This window comes from Nerophis ophidion, linkage group LG07, assembly GCF_033978795.1.
Source record: "Nerophis ophidion isolate RoL-2023_Sa linkage group LG07, RoL_Noph_v1.0, whole genome shotgun sequence".
In the NCBI taxonomy this organism is placed as follows: Eukaryota; Metazoa; Chordata; class Actinopteri; order Syngnathiformes; family Syngnathidae; genus Nerophis; species Nerophis ophidion.
Genome location: NC_084617.1, coordinates 38,152,909 through 38,172,788, shown reverse-complemented (window position 1 = coordinate 38,172,788; position 19,880 = coordinate 38,152,909). Strand labels below are relative to the sequence as shown.

The 19,880-nt window shown below is 37.5% G+C and overlaps 1 long non-coding RNA gene across 1 annotated transcript; it reads right to left on the bottom strand.

The window, feature by feature from the left end:
• Positions 1-9,726: 9,726 nt before the first annotated feature.
• Positions 9,727-11,713, bottom strand: LOC133555682 (uncharacterized). Its single transcript, XR_009807370.1, has 3 exons — positions 11,626-11,713; positions 11,367-11,443; positions 9,727-9,969 (listed from the first exon to the last, which is right to left on the bottom strand). It is a non-coding gene; the product is annotated as an uncharacterized LOC133555682 (long non-coding RNA).
• Positions 11,714-19,880: the final 8,167 nt, after the last annotated feature.

Below are 19,880 nucleotides of genomic sequence, written 5' to 3'. Positions count from 1 at the left end.
TATATATATATATATAATATATATATATATATATATATATATATGTGTATATATATATATATATATATATATAAAACACATTTTTAGTAAATGTTTATTTACATACTTTATTTGTTTCCAAACGGTGTCTGTAACACGGCAGTAAAACTGTTGATCAAACAAAACAGAAGTCATCGTCATGGACCCAATAGCTTCGGAAGCTAGCTCTCCAATCAGCTAAACAGACTCCTTATTGCCACGGTAATGTTTTGGTGAATTTACTGAGGAATCTGTGAGACTGAAATTATACAAAAAGAATACCATTGTAAGTTAATAATACTAACAGACAGTTGTAAACGTGTTGGAATATTAGCTAATGCTAATGATGCTAGCTTCATTACATGACGATAGCACATACAAATATGCATGAAAACACTCCTACAGACATCACACATGGGATGGTTTAGTAAGTAAGAATAGTTTTAGTTATATTCTAAAAGTTACAAACGATGATTGGAGCCATGAACGAAGAATCCACACGAGTAAAAACGCAATGCACGTTTGGAAGACGAGACGGCACTTCTAATTCCGGTTCAAAGCTTTAAATGGCAGAAATTCACATTCACCGAGCAGCACCTGCAGAGAGCAAACTCGTCCAAAAGGTGGCGCCACAGCACAAACAATAACACACCATGGAAGTGTCTTTGCATGTGTTCAGTGAAAACTATTTACATTATGGCCGTTGGCAAAGAAAAATCCAGAGATTAGCCGCACCAATCAAAACATACAAAAAAAGTAGCGGCTTAAAGTCTGGAATTTATGGTATAATGAAGGCGAGTATCCATGAAAAGCGTTAATAAAACGTATTTAAAAAAGAAAACAAATAAAAGTTTCTGTTCTTGCACATGATCTTTAATTGTTGATGAAACGTGGATCATCTGGACTCAGTGGGTCCTTCAAGATCCAAATGGGGCCGCTAAGCCTTCACTCCATTATATACCGTATCAATCATCAAGGGGAGAAAACAAAAACCGAGGGCACGTTTGACATAATAGCAGTAATTTCCTGGACGTGCACCCGGGCTGCCTCCACGCTTGGAGCCGTGCAGTCTGGGCCCGGGTCGACAAAGACTCTCATCAGTCCAGCACAAGGCGGACCTCTGATCCGTGTGCAACAATCTGGTCCTTCTTCTGCACACAAACACTTTCTGTGGCAGGGGGAATGAAGATCAAGTAGCAGCGCATCAGTCAGCAGGGGGTCTCACGCACAGACGGTGGGATAATAGCGCGCCCTTCCTCACCGGAACAATACACTTTTGGCTCGAAAGTCAGACGTGAGGGATCAAGATGGAGGCCTTCTGTCTCTCTGGTGACAAGAGTGGAGTAAAGTAACATACTTTTCCACTCGTCAAGTACCTGCGGTGACATTGGGGTGGAAAAATGCCCGGCAAGACATTAAAACAACGTAAGAACTTGTTGAATTAGGTCCTGACGTTGAGCAAGTCAAACATGACGTTGAAACAACATGCTTTTTTGACGACCTTTATTCAATGTCGGGTTCTGACGTTGTTTTGACCATTGAATTTTGGTCATTTCCCAACCAATATTCTAACACACAAATAGAATGTTGAAACAATGTGCTTTTTTGATGACGTTTAATCGATGTTGGGTTCTGACGTTGATTTTACCATTGAATTTTGGTTATTTCCCAACTAATATTCTACAACATAAATACAACGTTGAAACCACATGCTTTTTGACGACATTCATTCAATGTCAAGTTGTGATGTTGATTTGACCATTCAAATTTGGTCATATCCCAACTAAAATTCCACAGCACAAATATAACATTGAACTAACATGCTTTATTACAATGTTTAATCAATGTTGGGTTCTGACGTTTATATGACCATTGAAACTTAGTCATTTCCTAACTATTATTCTCCAACACAAATACAAGGTTGAAACAACATGCTTTGTCAGGTTGTGACATTGATTTGACCATTGAAATTTGATAATTTCCCAACAAATATTCTAAAACACAAATACAACGTTGAAACAACATGCTTTTTGACGACATTTATTCAATGTCAAGTTGTGACGTTGATTTGACCATTCAAATTTGGTCATATCCCAACTAAAATTCCACAGCACAAATATAACATTGAACTAACATGCTTTATTACAATGTTTAATCAATGTTGGGTTCTGACGTTTATATGACCATTGAAACTTAGTCATTTCCTAACTATTATTTTCCAACACAAATACAAGGTTGAAACAACATGCTTTGTCAGGTTGTGACATTGATTTGACCATTGAAATGTGATCATTTCCCAACAAATATTCTAAAAAACAAATACAACGTTGAAACAACATGCTTTTTGACGACATTTATTCAATGTCAGGTTGTGACGTTGATTTGACCATTGAAATTTGGTAATTTCCCAACTAAAATTCCACAACACAAATACAATGTTGAAACAACATGCTTTTTGACAACGTGTATTCAATATCAGGTTTTGACATTGATTTGACTTTTGGATTTGGGTCATATCCCCCAACTAAAATTCCACAACAAAAATACAATATTGAACAACAAGCCTTATTACAATGTTTAATCATTGTTAGGTTCTGACTGTGATTTGACCATTAAAACTTAGTCATTTCCTAACTGGGTGTGAGTTTTCCTTGCCCTTATGTGGGCCTACCGAGGATGTCGTAGTGGTTTGTGTTGTGGTTTGTGCAGCCCTTTGAGACACTAGTGATTTAGGGCTATATAATTAAACATTGATTGATTGATTGAACTAATATATATATATATATATATATATATATATATATATATATCTATATATATACATATATATATATATATATATATATATATATATATATATATATATATATATATATATATATATGTACATATATATATATAGGATGGACCGCTCGCCTGTGTATCGGCTGGGACATCTCTGCGCTGCTGATCCGCCTCAGCCTGAGATGGTTTCCTGTTGGCTCCACTGTGGAGGGGACTCTCGCTGCTGTGATGGATCCGCTTTGAACCGGACTCTCGCGGCTGTGTTGGATCCACTATGGATTGAACTTTCACAGTATCATGTTACATATGTGGTCCTCTCCAAGGTTTCTCATAGACATCATTGTCACCGACGTCCCACTGGGTATGAGTTTTGCTTGCCCTTATGTGGGCCCTACCGAGGATGTCGTAGTGGTTTCTGTTGTGGTTTGTGCAGTCCTTTGAGACGCTAGTAATTTAGGGCTATATAAATAATCATTGATTGATTGATTGATTGATATCTGGTACATGTGTCATGATAAGTGTGACCAGCAGATGGTAGTCACACATAAGAGATAGGTCGGACTGCAGGTTGAGGCCTGTTCAATAATCGACGCTAGCAAGCACAGGTTAGCATGGAAGCCCCAAACCTTAAAAGTTTCATTGAAATTTATGGAACATTGCAAATCTGTTTTTAAATTTAGCCTGTGTCAGATGTGGAAAGTACAAACCCCGTTTCCATATGAGTTGGGAAATTGTGTTAGATGTAAATATAAACGGAATACAATGATTTGCAAATCATTTTCAACCTATATTCAGTTGAATATGCTACAAAGACATCATATTTGATGTTCAAACTGATAAAACATTTCTTTTTTGGCAAATAATCATTGACTTTAGAATTTGATGCCAGCAACATGTGACAATTAAGTTGGGAAAGGTGGCAATAAATACTGATAAAGTTGAGGAATGCTCATCAAACACCTATTTGGAACATCCCACAGGTATGCAGGATAATTGGGAACAGTTGGCTTTCATGATTGGGTATAGAAACACCTTCCCCAAAAAATGCTCAGTCTTTCACAAGAAAGGATGGGGCGAGGTACACCCTTTTGTCCACAACTGCGTGAGTCAAACAGTTTAAGAACAACATTTCTCAAAGTGCAATTGCAAGAAATTTAGGGATTTCAACATTTACGGTCCATAATATCGTCAAAAGGTTCAGAGAATCTGGAGAAAACACTCCACGTAAGCGGCATGCCCAAAACCAACAATGAATGACTGTGACCTTCAATCCCTCAAACGGCACTGCATCGAAAGCTGACATTAATCTATAAAGGATATCACCACATGGGCTCAGGAACACTTCAGAAAACCACTGTCACTATATACAGTTTGTCGCTACATCTGTGAGTGCAAGTTAAAGTTCTACTATGCAAAGCGAAAGCCATTTATCAACAATATACAGAAACGCCGCCGGCTTCTCTGGGCCCGATATCACCTAAGATGGACTGATGCAAAGTGGAAAAGTGTTCTGTGGTCTGACAAGTGCACATTTCAAATAGTTTTAGGAAATATTCGATATGGCGTCATCCGGACCAAAGGGGAAGCGAACTATCCAGATTGTTGTCGACGCAAAGTTCAAAAGACAGCATCCGTGATGGTATGGGAGTGCATTAGTGCCCAAGTCATGGGTAACTTACACATCTGTGAAGGCACCATTAATGCTGAAAGGTACATACAGGTTTTGGAACAACATATGCTGCCATCTAAGCGCCGTCATTTTCATGGACGCCCCTGCTTATTTCAGCAAGACAATGCCAAGACACATTCAGCACGTACTACAACAGCGTGGCTTAGTAAAAAAAGAGTGCGGGTACTTTCCTGGCCCGCCTGCTGTCCAGACCTGTCTCCCATGGAAAATGTGTGGCGCATTATGAAGCGTAAAATACGACAGTGGAGATCCCGTACTGTTGAACGACTGAAGCTCTACATAAAACAAGAATGCGAAACAATTCCATTTGCAAAGCTTCAACAATAAGTTTCCTCTCTTCCCATATGTTTATTGAGTGTTGTTGAAAGAAAATGTGACGTAACACAGTGGTGAACATGCCCTTTCCCAACTACTTTGGCATGTGTTGCAGCCATGAAATTCTAAGTTAATTATTATTTGCAAAAAAAATAAAGTTTATGAGTTTGAACATCAGATATCTTGTCTTCAAGTGCATTCAATTGAATATGGGTTGAAAAGGATTTGCAAATCATTGTATTCCGTTTATATTTACATCTAACACAATTTCCCAACTCATATGGAAATGGGGTTTGTATGTGTGAGAGATCATGTAAAAGAGTGTGTGTCTCCATTTTGTGTTGAGCTTTAAAAAAAAAATAATAATAATAAACAAAAATGTACATATAGCAAACAAATTGTTGGTATGATTAAATATTGAAATGACCTGTCCAATGTACACTTGCGATTAATTAAGATTAAATATCAATAAACTACGGACAAAATATTTTATCTTATTTTATTGAGATTTCCACTCAGTAGGAGTGTGGTAAAATATCGTGCTTTCCTGTCGTATCGTCACACCCCTAAAATGTGTTGCTATTACCAGATGATCAGAGCAATGGACGCACTTCTTGATATTCTCTGCATCCGAAGCCATGCATTTGTTCTTCCTGGAAAAAACGGAGCATTCCCCAACAGTTGGAAAAGGTCAGTGTGATTAGGTCTTAAATGGCTCGATATCAATCACGCCGGTACAATTAGCTCTTATCATAAAAGCATTTTCCAAGGGGTTGGCTAAGCCTCTTCATGGAAGAAGAGAGACACCCGGGCTCTGCTTTGAACTTAAGATAACAAGTTTATGTACGAGTGTGTGTGTGAGGGAAATGTGTGTGTTTGACTTGGATTGAACATCAAAGTCACAAATGCCGATACAAGACACATTAAGGACATCAGAATCCAAGGTCCAACAGTTTCGATCCATTTTGATAGGCTTTTAAAACAATGTGCCCCAGAAATAGAAATCATCTGTTTGCCTTCATGACAATTGTAACTTGAGCATTTTACCATTCCTAATGGTCAAAGTGTAAACATATGTGAATGGCCTTTTTGTCTCAGTAAAACGTCAAAGTCTAAGATTAATGACGACCGAGGGACTTGTTTGTAACACATAATAACAATAACATGTTTCTGTTCTTGTTGACAAACACTAGGAAGAAGTCTTTGGACACAACCGAAGCATAAGACAAAAGGATTTAAATGAGTAGTGGATGGTGGTTACTGTATTGGCGTGACTCCAGGATGCAAAGACAGTTATAGTTATGTCAGTAAAAAAAAATTGAAAATAAAAAAATTAAAACAATAAAAATTAAATGTATAATAAATTAAAATTATATATTTATATATACAAATATATGTATACATATACAGTATATATACATATATACATATGTGTATATACATATATACACACATATATATACAAATATATATATATAAATATATATATATATATATATTTATATATATATATATATATTTATATATACATATGTACATATATATATATATATATATGTGTGTATATACATATATGCATATATACATACATATATGCATATATATATATATATATATATATATATATACATATATATATACACATGTACATATATATGTATATATACACATATATGTATACATATACAGTATATATACATATATATGTGTATATACATATATATACACACATATATATACAAATATATATATACGCCGTCCCTATATATATATATAGGGACGGCGTGGCGCAGTGGGGAGAGTGGCTGTGCGCAACCCGAGCGTCCCTGGTTCAATTCCCACCTAGTACCAACCTCGTCACGTCCGTTGTGTCCTGAGCAAGACACTTCACCCTTGCTCCTGATGGGTGCTGGTTGGCGCCTTGCATGGCAGCTCCTTCCATCAGTGTGGGAATGTGTGTGTGAATGGGTAAATGTGGAAGTAGTGTCAAAGCGCTTTGAGTACCTTGAAGGTAGAAAAGCGCTATACAAGTACAACCCATTTATCATTTATATATATATATACATGTATATACATATGCATATATATATATATGTATATACATATGCATATATATATATATATATATATATACACATGTACATACAGTATATATGTATGTATACATATATACACTCATATATATACAAATATATATATATATATAAATGTATTTATATATACACATTTGCAACCAATTATCCAATTTGTTACCAAAAAGACTTTTTGCAACCAGAAATTTTTTGGGACCAAAAACAAGATTTGTTAAAAAAAATAAAAAAATGCACCAACATTTTTTTACAAAAAAGGATTAGCAGCCAAAACACAGATTTCTTAACGCCAAAAAATAAATATTTTCAGACAAAAAATCCTTTAAACCATACACTAACAAGCGATGTTTACACCCCCAAACACACAAAAAAAAGATTTGTGAAAAAATTATTAACAACAAAATTATTTAAAACAAACGAGAATTTGCACCAAAAAGAAACAATTTGTTGTCAATCAAACATATTTGCAATCAAACATAAATATCTTTAAACAAAAAATTATTTTTAAATACTAAAACATATTAACAAACAATGTTTACCCCCCACCCCCTCCAAAAACAATTTTGCAACCAAAAAAACAATTTGTAACCAGACAAATATTTAGCACTTTTCTGTCTAAAATATGCATTTCTTTCATTTAAAATGCTATTTTGTTCTCTTTTGCAATTCTTCTTATTGTGCTTGGTTGCATAAAAAGATGCACAATACACACAAACAGTTAGCACATGCAGAATTAAACTAAAGCTGGCATTTAAACCCTCCTAATAAGAACATTACTGTCATATTGAGTCAAAAACGAATTTTTGTGTTTGCAAACCTTACTAGTAAAACTCACAAAGATACATTATTTCAGGCATCATTAGACATATTGCTTGTTTGGTTTAAGAGTTATTCTTAACACTATTTTTCATTGCTTCAAAAACATTTTCTCAGGATTCTAAGAACATTACTGTCATATTGAGTAAAAAACACATTTTAGGTGATTCTCTTGGTTGGTAAACCGGGAGCAGGTGATGAGAACAGCACTCCGAGCAGCAGTAGAGTCGCTGCCTGACATTGCCAAGAAGGGAAGTAAAACTAAGAAATAAGAGCGCGAACAGAAAAAGATACAAAAGACAGGAAAATACAATTAAAGCCCAAATTGGGCCACAGGCTAGATGGAGGCTAATTTTTCCTGTGATAAAATGGCATCCAAGGTCATCAAAAAAGTCAACCAACAAACACGATTTCTCTACAGAATCTCCTCTCTGGTAAACAAAAGCACCATGAAGATTCCAGCGGGAACTCTCATTCAACCCTTTTTTGTTTAAGCATGCACCTCCTGGTACCCCAGCACCTCCAAAACCCTCAAATCTTGTCTCCAAACATCCCAGGACAAGCTATTCAGGTTACTTCTAGACCTCCACCCCAGATCACACCTCACTCCTACTCACTTCTCCAAAGTGGGCTGGCTCAGGGTGGAGGACAGAGTAAAACAACTTGCACTGAGCCTAGTCTATAAAATTTGCTACACCTCCCTGATACCAAAGTACATGTCAAACTACTTCCAGAACATAAATGACCGCTATAACCACAACAACAGGGAGAGCTCCACAAACCATGTTAAACCCAGATTCCGATCTAACAAAGGTTATTCATGTTACTCATGAATAACCTTACATTACTCATTCTCCTTCTATGCCACATCTATGTGGAATGCACTCTCAACAGGTGTAAAAGAAAGTGCATCTCTATCCTTTAAAACCGCAAAAAATGAACATCTCCAGGCAGCTACAACCCTAGACCAACCCCCTCCCCCCACCACATCCCACCTCCCCGGATTGTAAATAATCAAATGTAAATACTTGTTCTTATGCTTTCTGAACTCACTATGTTCATGGCTCCCTGTACATATCCTACGAAGTCAGACCTACACTGTTTCAATGTCCATTTCTTAGATGATATAATTGTTGATGACTGAAGTTGTGATGTCAACCAAACCATCAGCATGAGAGCTAGAATAAAGCAAAGGTGTAGCGTGTAAGCTAGCAAGAATATACATACAAAGCAGTCGTCACTTGTTGCGCAAAGGCAAATTAGGAACCCAGGATAAAGAACGAAAAGGGGCAAGCTTAAATAAGGGATGCGATTACAAGAAACAGGTGTGCGTGGATAGCAAGGGGCAGGTGAACTAATGAGCTACCATGGTGACAGACTTAACAGGAAATAAGGACGTCAAACAACAGAGTGATACCAAAAAGGAACAATAAACAAGAATATGTAAAGATCCGAACAGCGGATCGCAACAGTGACAACTTCACTGGTTTTGCACTAGTGAATAAAGAAAATATTGTTACACTGAGGTCATCTTGTCCTAAACAATTTCGACTTAATTTTCAAGTGAATCAGTCATTCAGGGCATCTTTTTGTTTGATTTGACCATCACTTAGTTTTCAGACAATGATAAACACATCATTGTGTTCTTATGCCCTCCTCTCTACCTGACAGGCGCAGCTGCACCTCTTGACAGACCTGTCATGTCGGCTACAAAAATTCCACCAGCGCTGCTCTGCTCCTTTTTTTTTTTGAACTGCTGTCAGCGCTCAAAGTGATGTTCTAATTTTACCAAGTCAGTGCACACACGCTCACTGGTTATCATTTGAAATGGGGACCAAGTTGTTCATCATCACTTGTGGAGACGAGGGAAAATATATTAGTTTTAACTAAGGATGGATACCATACAGAATTATAGTACTATTAATGCCATGATAACACGTTTCACTTTTCAACAACACTCATTTAAACTTAAATTTTTACTTAGTAAAAATAAAAACTGTTCTACCTAACCAGTCTTGCTTAATATCTTTTAATCTACTATTTTAGCTTTGTCCTTTTGTCGGCCATAATGCGGTTGTACACATAGAACTTCAATGCTTCCCATTCCCGGTTTTGGAGAGCTTCCGGTTCGGCCCTCAAACATTTCAAAGTCACTCTTTCCTGGTACAATACCAGAAGGAATGAATCGCGTCATGTACTTCTCCACAGCCTTCACCTCTTTCTGTGTCAAGGGTCGCCTTTTCTGGGCAGCTTTACCTGCAAGTGACCATACCAAACATTTCCAGTTCATTGTATCATCAATCATTATCCCAAGAAATTTGGTTTCATTTACCCTTTCAGTTTATTAAAGGGGAACATTATCACCAGACCTATGTAAGCATCAATATATACCTTGATGTTGCAGAAAAAAGACCATATGTTTTTTTAACCGATTTCCGAACTCTAAAAGGGTTAATTTGGCGATTTAAACGCCTTTCAATTGTTCGCTGTCGGAGCGATGACCTTCCACCCGTGACGTCACAATGGGAAGCAATCCGCCATTTTCTCAAACACATTACACACACAAGTCAAATCAGCTCTGTTATTTTACATTTTTTCAACTGTTTTCCGTACCTTGGAGACATCATGCCTCGTCGGTGTGTTGTCGGAGGGTGTAACAACACGATCAGGGACGGATTCAAGTTGACTTATGTGGAGTGCGCATCGATTAGCACGGCGCTAACATCCTATTTAGGCTAGCTGTATGTACGTATTGCATTGTTATGCCTCATTTGTAGCTATATTTGCAACCAGCCTTTGCCTCCACCCACATTTAATGCCAAACAAACACTTACCAATCGACGGATTCAAGTTGCACCAGTGTCAAAAGATGCGAAAGTCCCTCGTTTGTTCTGCATATTTTACCGACGATAGCGATGCTACAACAGAGATGAGTGAATATCCTGCGACACTCAAAGCAGATGCATTTCCAACGATAAAGTCAACAAAATCACAAAGGTGAGTTTTGTTGATGTTATCGACCTATGTGCTAATCAGACATATTTGGTCACGGCATGACTGCCAGCTAATCGATGCTAACATGCTATTTAGGCTAGCTGTATGTACATTTGTAGCTATATTTGCATCCAGCCTTTTCCTCCACCCACATTTAATGCCAAACAAACACTTACCAATTGATGGATTTATGTTGCTCCAGTGGTCAAAAGATGCAATCGTTGGTTAGAAGGCGATCGCCGAATAGCTTCAATAGTTATTCGCTCATAAGTTTCAGTTCCTTCTTCAATTTCGTTTTCGCTATCTGCCTCCACACTCCAACCATCCGTTTCAATAAATGCGTAATCTGTTGAATCGCTTAAGCCGCTGAAATCCGAGTCTGAATCCGAGCTAATGTCGCTATATTTTGCTGTTCTATCTGCCATGTTTGTTTGTATTGGCATCACTATGTGACGTCACAGGAAAATGGACGGGTGGATTTACAGATAGCGAAAATCAGGCACTTCAAAGCCTTTTTTCGGGATATTCCATGATGGGTAAACATTTTTTAAAAACTTCTAAAAATTAAATGAGCTACTGGGAACTGATTTTTATTGGTTTTAAGCCTTCTGAAATTGTGATAATGTTCCCCTTTAAGCTTATAATTGATGACAACATACCATTGGAAGAATGTCTCACTGAACGATGTCGTGATGAGGCATCTGTGTCTTTTTTTTATTTTCCAGAAGGAACTCTCCTGAAAGAATCAATAAAGTACTATCTTTAGAGGTGTTGTCAGTCTCTTGGGTGGCGGGATGTGTTCATCATCAGGGGTTGGTAATGCCATCTCTTATGTTGTGGTTTCAATGTAATAAACATTCAGTGTCATGTTTACCATAGGGCACCTTTAATAAACCTGAAAAATTAGTATTAACTTACCATTGTCAGGACATGAATAGTGTCCTTTCTTTGTGGTGAGATCTTCCTCTTCAGTTTGCTCAACACATTCTGTGGTACTGCCTCTGTGTGGCGCGCCAGGTGTTAATTGTTAAAGTAATCAATGAAGGGCCAGCCCCCGTGGAGCAGCTGCAGCCTGGTTAGGGGGCTTAAAAATAGCTCAGGCATCTTCATGATGCAAAACAATAACAGTGCAATACGTTTTCATAACATGCTCACACTGCCTAGTTTCTCTTGTTATATTCTTATTTTACTGTTATATTTTCATTCCCATTGTTGCTTTTTATTTTTATTCTTATTGTAATATTTCTCTATTTTGTTTCCATTTAAACCCCCATTATTTACCTTTTACTTGTTTAAATTGATCTCAGCTCTGTACACTGCTGCTGGAATTTTAATTTTCCTGAAGGAACTCTCCTGAAGGAATCAATAAAGTACTATCTATCTATCTATCTATCTATCTATCTATCTATCTATCTATCTATCTATCTATCTATCTATCTATCTATCTATCTATCTATCTATCTATCTATCTATCTATCTATCTATCTTTCTATCTATCTATCTATCTATCTATCTATCTATCTATCTATCTATCTATCTATCTATCTATCTATCTATCTATCCATCCATCCATCCATCTATCTATCTATCTATCTATCTATCTATCTATCTATCTATCTATCTATCTATCTATCTATCTATCTATCTATCTATCTATCTATCTATCTATCTATCTATCTAACTATCTATCTATCTATCTATCTATCTGTCTATTTATCTGTCTATCTATCTATCTTCACAATGGATCTGACTATTATTTAAAAAGGTTTTCCTTTAGGGGACCTGTTTTTTTGTCCCCATAACGTCAAAAGTTCCCTAAAGTGACTTTGTAAACAGAGCGACGTCCCCAATAAGTAAGCACTGCCAGAACACACACACACACACACACACATGCACACACACACATACAAACACACACACACACACGCACAGACAAACACACACACACACACACACACACGCTCCATTCATCCACGATGTCAGTAAGTCAACAGCAGGAGGGACAGACTCACAAAAACGATTACCTCTGGAAATATCAACCTGATTGATGCGGAAAGGTGTTTGTGTCTTTTTATACAACTAAAGCAAAGAAACATTTTTTGGCAACAAAAGTTTTGGTTCCATATCTTTTTTTGGTTATGACTCAAAATCCATCTTGTGGGTGGAGCCTTCTCGGAAGCTTTTTTTATTGGTCAATATGTGTTTTACTTCCAAATGTGTTGAGGGTGACATTCAATTTTTTATTTTTTGAATGTTGCTATCGTTCATATGGGACAAGAAGAAAAAAGTTTTTTTTTTTTTTTTTCCGCTTTCTAACGCGTAAAAATCAGCTCGTTCGAGGTGGCTAACAATGCAGCTAATTTTAGCAATCAATTCTACCTCTAAAGCCGTCAGCAATGCTTAATTTACGTTTTGCAACCTGTATAATAGCCAAGCTGCAGTATGTTCAGCTTCAAAAATATATGGCCGTGAATCCTTTTTTTTTTTTTTAAATAGTTGTCTTTGTTGTTTGTTACCAAGACTGTCATTATTAGAAAACACGTGTGTTTGATTCCAGAGGTAGAAACACATATGTTGCCAAACGTCGGAAGTGTGTTGTTATGGAAACAGAAATCAATGCACAAAATAAAAAAGTCCTGTAAATGATTAAATGACCAAAATATGGTAAATATTGTACATATTACATGTTATGAATGTTTCTGTTACTACATTATATATATATATATATATATATATATATATATATATATATATATATATATATATATATATACTTGCAGTGTGTATATTGTGCATATTACATACTGTTTTGAAGGTGTCTGTTACTATATTATATATATACTCACAGTGTGTATATTGTACATATTACATATTTTTATAAAGGTGTCTGTTACTACATTATATATATACTTGCAGTGTGTATATTGTACATATCAGTGACGTGCTGTCAGGGGAGGCAAATGAGGTAGTGCCTCACCTGCCACCAGGTGGCTTGAACATGAGATGTTCCGAAACGAAGTAATAAAATAAAAGAAGTTTTAATATTTCTCTTTTGTTTATGCTTTCTATGTGATTTTGGTGTAGTTCCTGTATATTTTGATAATTTTCATGGTCAAAATTGCGGAAATTCCATGTTTCATGATCAAAACAATGCAGCAGATGAGAAGTGAGGCGGACACAGGCGGGGCCTCCACGGCTACACACAGTGCGTGCGAGGGGGCGCATGCTTGTTGCCATGTGGAAAAGGCAGGTCTTGAGGCAGCAATTACCTTTGCCTCAAGATAGGGGGCGATATATTGTCAACTTGCAGTTCATTGCCTAAGCAGTATGCTGACTCGCCACACTGGGAGAAGTGAGTGCGCTCAAGCTAGCAGACACAGGTTTCTCCAGCGGAAAAACTGTTATATGATAAAATAACTTTTTTTTTTAACTTGAAATCCATGTTTTTTCTGTTTGCAAATCTTTTTAGTTAAGTTGCAAAAATAGACAAAAAAATCCCGAAAAAAAATTGCATTTAAAAAAAAAAGTTATTAACAAATCCGAAAAATATTAGCTAACAAAAAATAATATTTAAGAATAACATTTATTCACACAATTATTAACACTCCCAAAAAATTATTTGTGACCTAAAACAATTTTTAAACAAAGAAAATATTTGCAACCAACTCTTATTTTCCTTATGGAACTTGAAATTAATTCTGTTTTTGTTTGCAAATATTTTTTAGTTAAGTCGATGAAAAGACTAACAAATCCCTTTTAAAAAAGGTAGTAACAACTCCTGATGGTCTGGTTTGGGGCCAGCAATGGTCTCCACTGGAAGGAAACTGGAGCCTGCTCCAGATTTCAGGCCAAGGCGCCTGGTGCTCAACGTCAACGACAAACGCAGAGCGTCTGCAATCACTGATGCATTAAACACGGGCCTGAGAACCTTTACGACCCGAGCGTGTAGCCAGAAGTTGAGTCAAATGAAAGCTGGTTAAACCACAGACCAAAGCTCTCGCAGAGAGGTCACGAGCATGAACCACGTCTTGGTTAGGACGCCTTGACGCGAAAACAAACACGTCAAGTGCGACTTCCGTGTCGTCCGCAGAATTTTTATAGGAGTCCAGGCCGCTTGTTTTCCTCCCAACCAGATGGGACTCATTTGCCAGGGAACTTTTGGCACGAGGTTCCAGGCGGCGCTTTTGAACTTCTCCACTTAATTGTCGCCGTGGACGAGCGGAAAAGTCGACACCTTCAGACCTCATTTGTTCCAGAAAAAAAACAGCCTAGTGCATGTTTTCTAAATGCTTGTCTTCAGTCGTTTTTTCACCACCACACATTCCACTAAATGCAAAAAAAAAGTGTGTGTGTGTGTGTGTGTGTGTGTGTTTGTATTTCTACCATCCTTGAGACACCAACAAGGAAAAGTACCTTCTATATGAGGGGATGTGAACAAGTTAGGACTTAAATCATGGTCCAAATATGGAAAACCATTGCATCTAATAGAGAATGTCTCATTTGTACCCCTGGTGGTGAGATCTATCAAAATGAGGGTGGTCCCAAAAAGGAGGGAATTTTCAAATTGACTGTGTGTCAGTTTTAAAAGTGCTCCCCCTCTGGTCAACATATGAAATAACAAGTGTGTGTAAGAAATTGAAGTGCGCCCCCTTTGGCCAAAATTAATTGAAAAATAAATATTTATACATAGACACAAACTGTAATAACTTGAAGTAAATAATGAAGATAAAAAAACAAGTACAATCAAAACATTTAAAAAACAATTAACTAAAAGCTTACCCTTTTCCTATTTGCATAGTCGGTATGTATTATTAATGTTGTAAATACAAACCTTTATAGATCCAAAAAGGGTGGTCTTAAAGAGGTAGGCATTTTTCAGAGTTCTCAAGAAGGTAGTAAATACAAGAATTTATATGTGTGTGTGTGTGCGTGTGTGTGTGTGTGTGTGTGTGTGTGTGTGTGTGTGTGTGTGTGTGTGTGTGTGTGTGTGTGTGTGTTTGTGTGTGTGTGTGTGTGTGTGCTTGGATCAAGTTGGAGGAGGGGCCTTTTTTAGGGAAAACTTTGGCTCCAGTAAAGCAACTGCAAATGTTCATGTTCCCCTCAAATAAATAAGAGCAAAATGACCACAGATGAGACGTAATCATGCTAATCGTTCATTCTGGGCAAGGCTTTCCATAAAAAGCTGGCGAACGTCGTCTTGCAAAGAAAACACAGCCTTCATTATTGTGCTGTGGACTTTCTTTATTCTGTAAAAAAGCAAAGGACCCTGCAGGTCACCACTACCTTGAGTGCTTTCTTGGCAAACTCCAAGGAACTTTTAACAAGTGCAATCTTGTGTGCTTTTCTGTGGAAACCTGACCCTGAACGGGAGGATTTGTTGCAGCCTTGAAGAGAAGACCACATGCTCAAGTATTACATTTTAGCAATTTATCAAAAAAAAGAAAAAAAAAAAATTGAATAAAATAAAAAATCCAAGCACACATACTCATTTGTTTGACACAATGACAGGAATTAATTGAAGGTTGATTGTTTTTTTTTGTTTTTTTTTCGTTTTTTTAAACGCCAAGATCAAAACAAACGGTACCAGTTACAAAATGGACATACCAATTTAGAAGATATACTTTTTTCAGGTTAATTTGTAAAAATTGCGATAAAAAATGTAGCACCCCATTGTACATTATGAAAGTTTGTTAGTAAGAACAATTAGAACTGAGTAAGAACAAAAAAGAACGCTACCTCTTTATAAATAAAATGTGTCGCAAATAAACTGACAGGGCAAACCTTGGATTTATGAAAAAAAAAAACTATTAATGATATGAGCCAGAAGGAGCAGAGGAACCCATGTGACCAGAGAAGTGGACAAAGATGACATGCTAGGCTACCTCGATGGCCGTGCAAAAACAAGGACAATGGCGAAGATGGGAGTCTGCCATGCAAGGTGACTTCAGCCATCCCAGATTAGCTTCCATCACCCCTCAAATTTAGGAACATATCAGCTGTGCAACCACCAAAATGGCACAGTTGCAAACACAAAATGGCAACATGGACAAACCTTAAAAGGTGCCATAATGTGGCCAAAAATGTTACTGCAATCACGGTCAAAATTCTGTAGTCCCCCCCTCTCCCTGACTGAGGTTGCCAGATACGATGGACTGGGCTACTCCAAGAAACTTCAAACTTCCACTGCCTCTTACTAGGGGTTGAGGTGCTGGGACCATAATAGCTGAATAGACGAGCGTTTTGTCAGCAACAAATCTGTAAACAACACACTTTACACAGAACTGAGGTTATTTTCAGGAAGACGTACGTCATGCCTGCGTACAATATCACAACAAAGGGCTTGTTGTGTCAGTACTTGTCAATACTGTCAAAAAACAAACACTAAAACAAACTACAACTAGCAATGGTTATACTGTTGACAATAAGTAGAGCATGCTTAGCAGCCTTGTGCAGTGGTTCTCGACCTTTTCTCAGTGATGTACCCCCTGTGAACATTGTTTCAATTCAAGTACCCCCTAATCAGAGCAAAGCATTTTTGGTTTTTGGTTGAAAAAACGAGATAAAGAAGTAAAATACAGCACTATGTCATCAGTGTCTGATTTATTAAATTGTATAACAGTGCAAAATATTGCTCATTTGTAGTGGTCTTTCTCGAACTATTTGGAGAAAAAGATCTAAAAATAACCAAGAACTTGTTGAAAAATAAACAAGTGATTCAATTATAAATAAAGATTTCTACACATAGAAGTAATCATCAACTTAAAGTGCCCTCTTTGGGGATTGTAATAGAGATCCATCTGGATTCATCAACTTAATTTTAAACATTTCTTCATAAAAAAAAATAAAAAAAATATTTAACTCGAATATTTATGGAACATGTCCACAAAAAATCTAGCTGTCAACATTGAATATTGCATTGTTGGATTTTTTTCACAGTTTATGAACTTAAATTCATATTTTGTTGAAGTATTATTCAATAAATATGTTTATAAAGGATTTTTGAATTGTTGCTATTTTTAGAATATTAAAAAAAAATCTCACGTACCCCTTGTCATACCTTCAAGTACCCTCATTTGAGAACCATTGGAGGCTTCACGGTGGAATAGGGGTTAGTGCGTCTGCCTCACAATACGAAGGTCCTGAGTAGTCGTGGGTTCAATCCCGGGCTCGGGATCTTTCTGTGTGGGGTTTGCATGTTCTCCCCCTGAATGCGTGGGTTCCCTCCGGGTACTCCGGCTTCCTCCCACTTCCAAAGACATGCACCTGGGGATAGGTTGATTGGCAACACTAAATTGGCCCTAGTGTGTGAATGTGAGTGTGAATGTTGTCTGTCTATTTGTGTTGGCCCTGCGATGAGAAGGCGACTTGTCCAGGGTGTACCTCCGCCTTCCGCCCGATTGTAGCTAAGATAGGCACCAGCGCCCCCCGCGACTCCAAAGGGAATATGCGGCAGAAATGGATGGATGGTTTAGTGGATGCGTCTTATACTTTATAGCCCAGTATGCATGGATGTAATGTTCTAATGAGGCAAATGTACATTTATATTCATACATTCACTGTTACAAGCGGCCCTTTGAAGGCAGCCATAACTGCCACTTGCCTCTCAAGTTTGACACCCGTGAAAACTACTAGACTACAGTACAAATGTTGTAGGGTCAGGTCAAATCTGCTGTTGGTTTCAACTCAAGGACAAAAAAAACAAAACAAAAAAAACACAGTACCTCCCCTTTGAACATGTGAAGCATCTTTCAAGCTCGGAAGTCTACCAGCAGCTGCACGCCCGCATCAGACTGCTGCCACCAGACGCCCCCTGCCTGCATCCAGTACTGAGGCAGACCCAGGGCACCAGCTTGGGTTTCATCTGCACATCACAAGAGAGCACACAGATAGTGACACTTTCACAAATACACAAAATACTGCTTTGTGGTAAACCTGCTGACAATGTGTGAATCCAATTTTTAACTACACACAACTTTTTAAACGTGGCACTTGACGTGTACTCAAGTACCTTAGTACAAAACCCAAAACCAGTGAAGTAGGCACGTTGTGTAATTCGTAAATGAAAACAAAATATGATGAATTGCAAATCATTTTCAACGTGTATTCAATTGAATAGACGATTAGAAATGTGGACTCGTCAGACCACAGAACACTTTTCCACTTTGCATCAGTGCATCTTAGATGAGCTCGGGCCCAGCAAAGCCGGCCGCGTTTCTGGGTGTTGTTGATAAATAGCTTTAGCTTTGCATAGTAGAGATTTAACTTGCACTTACAGATTTAGCAGCCAACTGTATTTACTGACAGTGGTTTTCTGAAGTGTTCCTGAGCCCATTTGGTGATATCCTTTACACATGGATGTCGCTTTTTGCTGCAGTACCGCTTGATGAATCAAAGGTCTGTAATATCATCGCGGACGTGAAGTGATTTTTCCAGATTTTCTTAAACTTTTGCTGATATTTCATACCGTAAATGGTGAATTCCCTAAATTCCTTGCAATAGATTGCTGAGAAATGTTGTTCTTCAACTGTTGGACAATTTCCTCACACATTTGTTCACAAAGTGGTGACCCATCCTTGTTTGTGAATGACTGAGCATTTCATGCTTTTATACCCAATCATGGCACTCACCTTTTCCCAATTAGCCTATTCACCTGTGGGATTCTGCAAATAAATGTTTGATGAGCTTTCCTCAACTTTCACAGTCTTTTTTTGCCACTTGTGCTAGCTTTTTTGAAATCTGTTGCAGGCAGCAAATTCTAAATGAGCTACTATTTGCAAAAAATAAAGTTTTCAAGGTCAAACGTTAAATATCTTGTCTTTGCAGTCTATTAAAGGCCTACTGAAACCCACTACTACCGACCACGCAGTCTGATAGTTTATTTATCAATGATGAAATATTAACGTTGCAACACATGCCAATACAGACGGTTTAGTTTACTAAATTGCAATTTTAAATTTCCCGCGAATTTTCCTGTTGAAAACGTTGCGGAATGCTGGCGCTTATGTTGACGCGTGCTTGTGACGTTATTGGTTGGAGCGGACATTTTATCACAGCACCACTCACGGCTAAAAGTCGTCCGATTTGATCGCATAATTACACAGTATTTTGGGCATCTGTGTTGCTGAATCATTTGCAATTTGTTCAATTAATAATGGAGAACATAAAAAAGAATG